Raw genomic sequence first — 9,452 nt, forward strand, 5'->3', positions numbered from 1 at the left:
AACGGGCGAATTAAAGGTTCAATTTATTAAAGATAGTTTGTAGATTGAAAAGAAAGAGTTGTTAAGCGGAAAGGCTGAAATTGCTGAGTGTTCCCTGGGAGCTGGAGATTAGCAGCAGGATGGCTGTTTGTTACAAAAAACTCTTTATCAATCCCAACAGGTAACGGAATTCCGGCTGCGATTGTGGGCCAGTCCTGATTTATAAACCAATGGTCACCGGATCCAAAGCATAAAAATCAGCGGCTGCAGAGTGGGAGCAGGGAACAGGAATGGTGTCCAGTGAGTAAAAGAACATTTCAAACTTTAATCTTTAATCTGGGGCAGTTTAATTGAAGAATAATTTATTTAAATCGGATTCACAAGAAGAATTTACAGTTATAAATCTAGAGTAAAACTATTCCCTGTGCTTTGGTCTTGTGTGTTTTCTCTCTGAGGAGTTCTGATGGGAGCTATCGACTCTCCAGCTTTGCAGAAAGAGGTTTGGAACAAAAGAATCGAGATTCCAGAGGGAGTGAGAGTGACCGAGCAGGTAACCGGGGGAATTCGCTGTGAACATGATGCACGTTTCATCAGATTCCGGGGGTGGAAAACTGGGCTCAGGAACTATTGGGAATTTTAAAATAAAAGTGGAAGACTCTGAAATCTGTTTAATCTAAATAATCTAATCAGGTGGCAGCGAATTTTTCACCGGTTCCTCATACTGAGTTAACAGAAATGCATCGGTAGTTTCCCCATTGGATCGGACATTTCTAAATGGCCAAGACTCTATTTCTAAAAGGACTTCACACATCAGCACACTTCTGAAGCCGTTTTAAATCTAGGGAATGTTAGAGAATCTGGAAACGAGAATTTCACAGAGAGAGAGAGACACACACACAGAGACAGAGAGAGAGAGACACACACACAGAGACAGAGACACGCACACACAGAGACACACTCACAGAGACAGACAGACACAGAGAGAGACACACACACAGACAGAGACACACACACAGACAGAGACACACACACATACACAGAGACAGAGAGAGCGACACACACACGCAGACAGAGTGTGCTAATGGTCACACTGAACCACGAATTTATCATCAGTTGAGTTTGCAACGTGTCTCATTTACACTTGCTAGAATTTTATACATTTGTACACAAGGACCCAGTCTCTGCAAACTAATGTGGATTTGGTCTGGCAAATGTGAGCTCGCCCACTTTGGACCGAAAAATGAGAACAATGTTGTCGCAAAATGGTGCAAGTGAAGGGTCAAAGAAACTTGGGAGTCCAGACATAAAAATCATTAAACTTTAATGGAAACATATCACATACAAAAGGATAATAGAATCATAAAATAGTAACAGAACAGAAGGAAGCTATTTGGCCCATTGCCTCCATGCTAGCTCTCTAAGAGCTAGAATACAAGGATGTAGAAGTTATGCAGTCAAGGGATTGATTAAGAAGGGAAAAATAGAGTATGAATCCTGTTGATTCCGGAGTTGAGAGGGTTGGCTTATGAGGAGAGACTGAGTAGACTGGGGTTATACTCATTGGAATTCAGAAGAATGAGGGGAGATCTGATAGAAGCATATAAGATTATGAAGGGAATAGATAAGATAAAAGCGGGGAGGTTGTTTCCACTGGCGGGTGAAACTAGAACTAGGGGGCATAGCCTCAAAATAAGGGAAAGCAGATTTAGGACTGAGTTGAGGAGGAACTTCTTCACACAAAGGGTTGTGAATCTGTGGAATTCCCTGCCCAGTGAAGCAGTTGAGGTTACCTCATTAAATGTTTTTAAGGCAAGAATAGATAAATTTTTGAACAGTAAAGGAATTAAGGGTTATGGTAAGTGGAGCTGAGTCCACGAAAAGATCAGCCATGATCTTATTGAATGGCGGAGCAGGCTCGAGGGGCCAGATGGCCTACTCCTGCTCCTAGTTCTTATGTTCTTATGTAAAGTAAGCTACCGAGGAACATAAAAACATAGAAAAACTACAGCACAATACAGGCCCTTCAGCCCACAAAGGTGTGCTGAACATGTCCCTACCTTAGCGATTACTAGGCTTACCTATAACCCTCTATCTTACTAAGTTCCATGTACTTATCTAAAAGTCTCTTAAAAGACCCTATCGAATCCGCCTCCACCACCGTTGCTGGCAGCCCATTCCACGCACCCACCACCCTCTGAGTGAAAAACTTACCCCTGACATCTCCTCTGTACCTACTCCCCAGCACCTTAAACCTCTGTCCTCTTGTGGCAACCATTTCAGCCCTGGGAAAAAGCCTCTGACTATCCACTCGATCAATACCTCTCCACATCTTATACACCTCTATCAGGTCACCCCTCATCCTTCGTCTCTCCAAGGAGAAAAGGCCGAGCTCACTCAACCTATCCTCATAAGACATGCTCCCCAACCCAGGCAACATCCTCGTAAATCTCCTCTGCACCCTTTCTATGGCTTCTACATCCTTCCTGTAATGAGGTGACCAGAACTGAGAACAGTACTCCAAGTGAGGTCTGACCAGGGTCTTATATAGCTGCAACATTATCTCACGAATCCTAAACTCAATTCCTTGATTGATGAAGGCCAGTACACCATACGCCTTCTTAACACAGCCTCAACCTGCACAGCTGCTTTGAGCGAGCTATGAACTCGGACCCCAAGATCCTTCTGATCTTCCACTCTGCCAAGGGTCCTACCATTATTATATTCCGCCATCCTATTTGACCTGCCAAAATGAACCACCTCACACTTATCTGGGTTGAACTCCATCTGCCACTTCTCCGCCCAGTCTTGCATCCTAAACTGACTGTAAAAGCTTCTATAGGTATGTAAAGAGGAGAGGATTGACAAAAATGAATGTAGGCCCCTTATCGCCAGAAATGGGAGAATTCAGAATGGGGAATAAAGAAATGGCTGAGAAATTACCAGAAGTACTGTGAGAAACAAGTTTTCCTGAGGAGCTGAAGGAAATCAGCATTAGTAGAGAAATGGTTTTGGGGAATTTGATGGGATTGAAGGTGGAAAATCTCCAGGTTCTGATAATCTTCATCCCAGAGTACTGAAGGAAGTGGCCCTGGAAATAGTAGATCCATTGGCGATTATTTTCTTTAGACTCTGGACTGGTTCCTACAGATTGGAGTGTAGCTAATGTAAGCCCACTATTCAAAAAGGGAGGTGGAGAGAAAACTACAGAGCAGTGAGCCTAACGTCAGTATTGGGGAATTTGCTGGAGTCCATTATCAAATATTTCATAACTCGGCATTTGGAAGGCAGTGGTATAATCAGACAAAGTCAGCATGTATTTACAAAAGGGAAATCATGCTTGACAAATCTATTGGAATTTTTTGAGAATGTAACCAATAGAGTTGACCGAGGAGAACCAGTAGATGTGGTTTATTTAGACTTTCAGAAGGCTTTTGACAAGATCTCACATAACAGGCTACTATGTAAAGTTAAAGCACATGGGATTGCAGGTAATGTCTTGAGATGGATAGAAAGCTGGTGAGCAGATAGGAAGCAAAGAGTTGGTATAAATGGGTCTTTTTCTGATTGGCAGTCAGTGACTAGTGGGGTTCCGCAGGGATCTGTGCTAGGACCCCAACTGTTCACATTATATATTAATGATTTGGAAGAGGGAATTGAATGTTTTATCTCCAAATTTGCATCTGATACAAAGTTGGGTGGGTGAGCTGTGAGGAGGATGCAGAGATGCTTCAGCGTGATTTGGACAGGCTGAGTGTGTGGGCATCTGCATGGCAGATGCAGTATAAATGTGGATAAATGTGCGGTTATCCACTTTGGTAGCAATAATAGGAAGACAAATTATTACTTGAATGGGTGTAAATTGAGAGAGGTGGATACTCAGTGAGACTTGGGCTTGGCGTCCTCGTGCATCAGTCACTGAAAGTAAGCGCGCAGGTACAACAGGCAGTGAAGAAGGCAAATAGTATGTTGGAATTCATAGCGAGAGGATTGGAGTAAAGGGATAGGGATGTTTTTCTGCAATTGTATAGGGCATTGGTGAGGCCACAGCTGGAGTATTGTCTGCAGTTTTGGTGCCTTATCTGAGGGAGTACAGCAAAGGTTTACCAGGCTGATTCCTGGGATGGCAGGTCTGTCATATGAGGAGAGACTAAGTCGGTTAGGATTATATTCACTGGAGTTTAGAAGAATGAGACAGGATCTCATGGAACTTATAACATTCTAACAGGGTTAGACAGGGTAGATTCAGAAAGAATGTTCCCAATGGTGGGGGAGTCCAGAACTAGGGGCATAGTTTGAGGATAAAACATAGAAACACAGAAACATAGAAAAACTACAGCACAAAACAGGCCCTTCGGCCCCACAAGTTGTGCCGAACATATCCCTACCTTTTAGGCCTACCTATAACCCTCCATCCTATTAAGTCCCATGTACTCATCCAGGAGTCTCTTAAAAGACCCTATTGAGTTTGCCTCCACCACCACTGACGGCAGCCGATTCCACTCGCCCACCACCCTCTGTGTGAAAAACTTACCCCTAACATTTCCCCTGTACCTACCCCCCAGCACCTTAAACCTGTGTCCTCTCGTAGCAGCCATTTCCACCCTGGGAAAAAGCCTCAGAGTCCACCCGATCTATGCCTCTCAACATCTTATATACCTCTATTAGGTCTCCTCTCATCCTACGTCTCTCCAAGGAGAAAAGACCAAGCTCCCTCAGCCTATCCTCATAAGGGGTAAATCTTTTAGAATCATAGAAACCCTACAGTACAGAAGAGGCCATTCGGCCCATCGAGTCTGCACCGACCACAATCCCACCCAGGCCCTACCCCCATATCCCTACATATTTTACCCGCTAATCCCTCTAATCTACACATCCCAGGACACTGGGGGGCAATTTTAGCATGGCCAATCAACCTAACCCGCACATCTTTGGACCGAGAACCGAGATGAGGAGACATTTCTTCACCCAGATGGTGGCGAATGTGTGGAATTCACTCGCACAGAATGTAGTTGGGGCCAAAACTGTGATTTCAAGAAGAAATTAGATAAATCTCTAGGGGCTAAAAGGATCAAGGGGTATGGGGGAAAGCGGGAGGATCAGGATATTGAATTCGATGATCAGCCATGTTCAAAATGAATGGTGGAGCAGGCACGAAGGGCCGAATGGCCTACTCCTCCTTCTAGTTTCTATGTTTCTATGTTACAGTTATACAAAACCCTGGTTAGACCACAGCTGGAGTTACTGGGTGCAGTTCTGGGCTCCACACCTTAGGAAGGATTTATTAACCTTGGAGGGAGTGCAGTGTAGATCCACCAGAATGAGACCTGGACTCCCAATTATTAAGCTCCAAAGAATTAAATGAGTAAGTGTTGTATTCCTTGGGATTGAGCAAGTGACTGGATGATTTGATCAAACAAAATTAAGGGGAACTGATAGGGTAGATAAAGAGAAAGTATTTCAACTGGTTTGAAAGTCTAGGATGTGGTCTTAAAATGAAGTTAGGAGATACTTCTACACTCAGAGCATGGTCCAAGTTTATTTTTAATTAGCTTTCGGGATGTGGGTGTCACTGGCAAGCTCAGCATTTATTGCACATGAGTAGGGAGTGGTGAGCTTAATTATTTAGGGCGGCACGGTAGCACAGTGGTTAGCACCGCTGTTTCACAGCTCCAGGGACCCTGGGTTCGATTCCCAGCTTGGGTCACTGTCTGCGTGGAGTTTGCACATTCTCCTCGTGTCTGCGTGGGTTTCCTCCGGGTGCTCCGGTTTCCTCCCACAGTCCAAAGATGTGCGGGTCAGGTTGATTGGCCATGCTAATAATTGCCTCTTAGAGTCCTGAGATGCGTAGGTTAGAGGGATTAGTGGGTAAATATGCAGGGATATGGGGGTAGGGCCTGGGTGGGATTCTGGTCGGTGCAGACTCGATGGGCCAAATGGCCTCCTTCTGCACTGTAGGGTTTCTATGATTCTATGATTTCAGGGGGTAGTTGTGATAACCCCCACGAGGCCCATGGAATCCCTGAATGATCTTCCTGTGGGGCTTATTGAAAATGAGTTCCCCTGGTAACAGGCAGTGGCCTGCCCAGCTGGAACTCATTACCTTAGCCTTTTATAAGGCAGGCCTGCTGAAATGTAGCCCCAAGCAGGGACTAGTGTGTTCACCACAATAGTGGTTTTACTTTGAATTCTGTATTAAACTATGTTCCTTTCTAGTCGGACTTCCTGAGTTCTTACAGTTGTTAAAGGTCAGCCATGTTGATACAAGTCTAGAGTCACATGCAGGCCAGACAAGGGTGGCAGATTTTCTCCTCAGGTGGACATTAGTGGACAAAAGGGCTTTTATGACAATCTGCTAGATTCAAGATCACCATTACTGAGACTAACTTTTGATTCCAGATGTATTAATGGCTTGAATTTAAACACTCATCTGCTGTAGGATTTGGACTCGTGTCACTGGAGCATTTGTCCAGGCCCCTGGGTTCTTGTCAACAATGCTGCCATCCCTTGGATTCTTGTTTCTGCAAATGGCAATTAATGCAAGATTAATTGTTGAATTGAAACCTGAGATTGACAGATTTGTTAATCGAAGGTATTAATGGATATGAGCAAAGAAAGGTGTATGGAATTGGATCACACTTCAGCCACAATCTCATGGATCTCGTGAAAGGTGCAGTAGGCTTCAGGGGCAAACTGTTCCTACATTCTTTACCAAAACTTATTGCCACCAGTTCCCCTGGTTTGTTTCAGATGCTGTGCACACTGCGATACAGGTAATTTAATTCATTATTTATCTGTTCCCCAAACTTTATACTTATTTTCTACCCATGTTAAACTACAACGGGAGAAGCGCATGATTCATTTGGGCGCAATGCTCCTCAGGCCACACTATTTGTTTAAAAGTTAAATTCACTCACCAAAATAGTCAATTATTTACCTTTGCTACTGTTAGCCCCAGAATAAAATAGACTTTTAATCAGGCTTCTTTCAATAAACTCAATGATTGAATTTATTGTAAAACAAAACTTCTTTAAAACAAATTACAAGAACTAGTCTCCACACAATTGTAATCTGGAAGTGTAATTATCCATTTTAAATTTGCCCAGCACACACAAACAAACGAGAAACAGGAGGGTCTCAGCAGAGATGGGCAGTTAATGAATTGACTTTATAAAGAAACAGGATAAAATTCACAGGGTTTTGATGCAATCAGTCTGGGGTTCCCTCATGTGAAGATAGGTCGCTAATCCCAGTAGAGGCTTGAAGATTTTCATCTTCAGAGCTTCAGCGCGAAGGAAAAGAGAACCTGCAATAATCCTTCTTGTCTAAATCCCTCAGGTTTCCAAAAACAGGCAAGTTTCACTGAGATGATGATTCCTTGCTGAATCCTGATAACCTCTCTATTTCAGGCAAGGCGAGGACAATGCAAACTGGACAGTTTTTTCCTTCTCAGTTCTGTCCCAACTGAATTCAAAATACAAGTACAAAACTTAGTTAATTTCTGTCAGGTGATTTTCAGTAAATCACTAGCCATTGCCTTTTAACCAGTTTTTTCCACATCAATTAGACTAAACAAGAAAACAGTTCTCCTCTATCAAGTACCATGGTGATTCAGTGATTTCTTGGAAAAGGCTTGCTTGCTCCTAGTCCAGAGATGAACTTATGGGCCAGAATTTTCCGTGCTCGCCTTGCAGTTCAGCACCGAATTCTCCGTTCTCACTGACAGCGGGAGCGACCTGCGAGACTGGAGAATTCCAGCCATGATCTTTATTTGTTAAAATCCAAACAGTGCAATATCCTTCCAAATTTTAAACAAAAAATACAGTTCATGATGATATGTTTTTTCCAACAATGTTGTAAAATATAAACTGTTTCATGACAGTTTGTTACTCTTACCTTGGTCTGACCTTTACACCTGTATCTTGTTTAGCACTTGCTGCTGTTACTTCCTTCTCTGTCTTACTCATTTTAAAGTTCTATCCATGGCCCTATTTATCCTTTCCTATCAAACCCTGCTCCCACCTTGGGTTAGGTAGAACCCACTCTCTAACACTGGTCTGTTCCACAAACGGCACCCTGTTGCCATCTGCAGGATGCAGTGCAGCAATGCACCTCCCATCCTTATAACCTCTACCACTGAACAGGATGAGAGCAACACAGCTGTGGGAACATCATCACCCCCAAGTTCCCCTCCAAGTCACCCACCATCCTAACTTGGACCTATCACTATTCCTTTATTATCATTTATAATCCTGAATTACCTAATCCACATCATCTTGGAATAGCGTCACCATAAGCACCATAGTGGTTCAAGAGGACCCAGCAAGGCAACTGAGACTTATAGTCATTGAGGCATACAGTGCCGAAAAGGCTCTTCGGCCCATCGAGTCTGCTGAGCCTCGGCCTTGGAGACTGGCATATGTCAAGTGCAGAAAGGTTCACGTAAGTCTGCAAATGACCATGTATTATCCTTGGACAATTGCAATGAAATGGTAATAATGTGCAATGGGAGATCAGTGAAAAGCTAATGTCCTTTCACATGCCATATGGGCAGATCTGTTCAAAAGACTTCCTGTCAGCGGATTTGGATTGTGACATAGATTGCTTTTCTGATGAGGTTGGAGTTCCAGAATTCAGGTGCAGTTCTTGAAGAGACCAACGCGATTGTCCTGCTGCGCGTGTTTGAAAATCTTTGGCCATTTCAAATTATTTAAGGTCAAAACCTGTCACACCTGAGAAAGGATAAAGGAATGTACGTCGGTGACAGTCCATTATTACTTTTGGTACGCGCTGTGACACTTCAAACTCGTACCGTGAGTAATAATGCACCGTGGCCGACACCTTCGCCGCAGATACTTCATCTCTGTGTAAAATGAAACAGAGGATTGTGGCTGTGTCTGAATAGGAACCGTATTGTAGATTTTGCCGACCACACAATGAAAGAGAAAGATTTCTTAATGATTCTTACTTGATGTCACTTCCTCATTGGAGCAAAATTCTTCACCAAGTAAATAACACAAGAGTGTGACATAAATGGAGAATCTTATCAGTTTATTTTTTCCTCGGGTTGAATCTCAGTTTGTAATTGGTTCATTTGCAAAAACAAAATATGCATATTTATTCTAATAAAGTCGTTATGTCTTCATTGTAGACACAACAGCAATTTGAATTCATTTCCACCTTTCACAGGAACTTTATTAGTCAAACTTCCGCATTGAGTCACTGATGGGGAGATTGTGTCAGGTTAATAAAGGCTTGGTCAAAAAAGTTACTTTTAGAGAGCACCTTAAATGAGAGAGAAGCAAAGATTTAGGGAAGGAATTCCAGAGCCTAGGGCCTTGCCAACTGAAAGCACAGAGCATTGGCAATGAGAATGGTCAGGAGATCTGTACCAGAGGAGCGTTAGATCTCAGTGTTGTAGGATTGTCAGAGATTACTGAGAGGGCCAGGCCAATACAGGATTTGAAACAGAGAAC

The 9,452-nt window shown here is 43.2% G+C and overlaps 1 long non-coding RNA gene across 1 annotated transcript; it reads left to right on the forward strand.

The window, feature by feature from the left end:
- The first annotated feature begins 256 nt into the window (after nucleotides 1-256).
- Nucleotides 257-6,382, forward strand: LOC144502328 (uncharacterized). The gene is made up of 3 exons (XR_013499322.1): nucleotides 257-279; nucleotides 435-529; nucleotides 6,193-6,382. It is a non-coding gene; the product is annotated as an uncharacterized LOC144502328 (long non-coding RNA).
- The last annotated feature ends 3,070 nt before the right edge of the window (nucleotides 6,383-9,452 follow it).

Source organism: Mustelus asterias, chromosome 13 (assembly GCF_964213995.1).
Source record: "Mustelus asterias chromosome 13, sMusAst1.hap1.1, whole genome shotgun sequence".
Classification (NCBI taxonomy): Eukaryota; Metazoa; Chordata; class Chondrichthyes; order Carcharhiniformes; family Triakidae; genus Mustelus; species Mustelus asterias.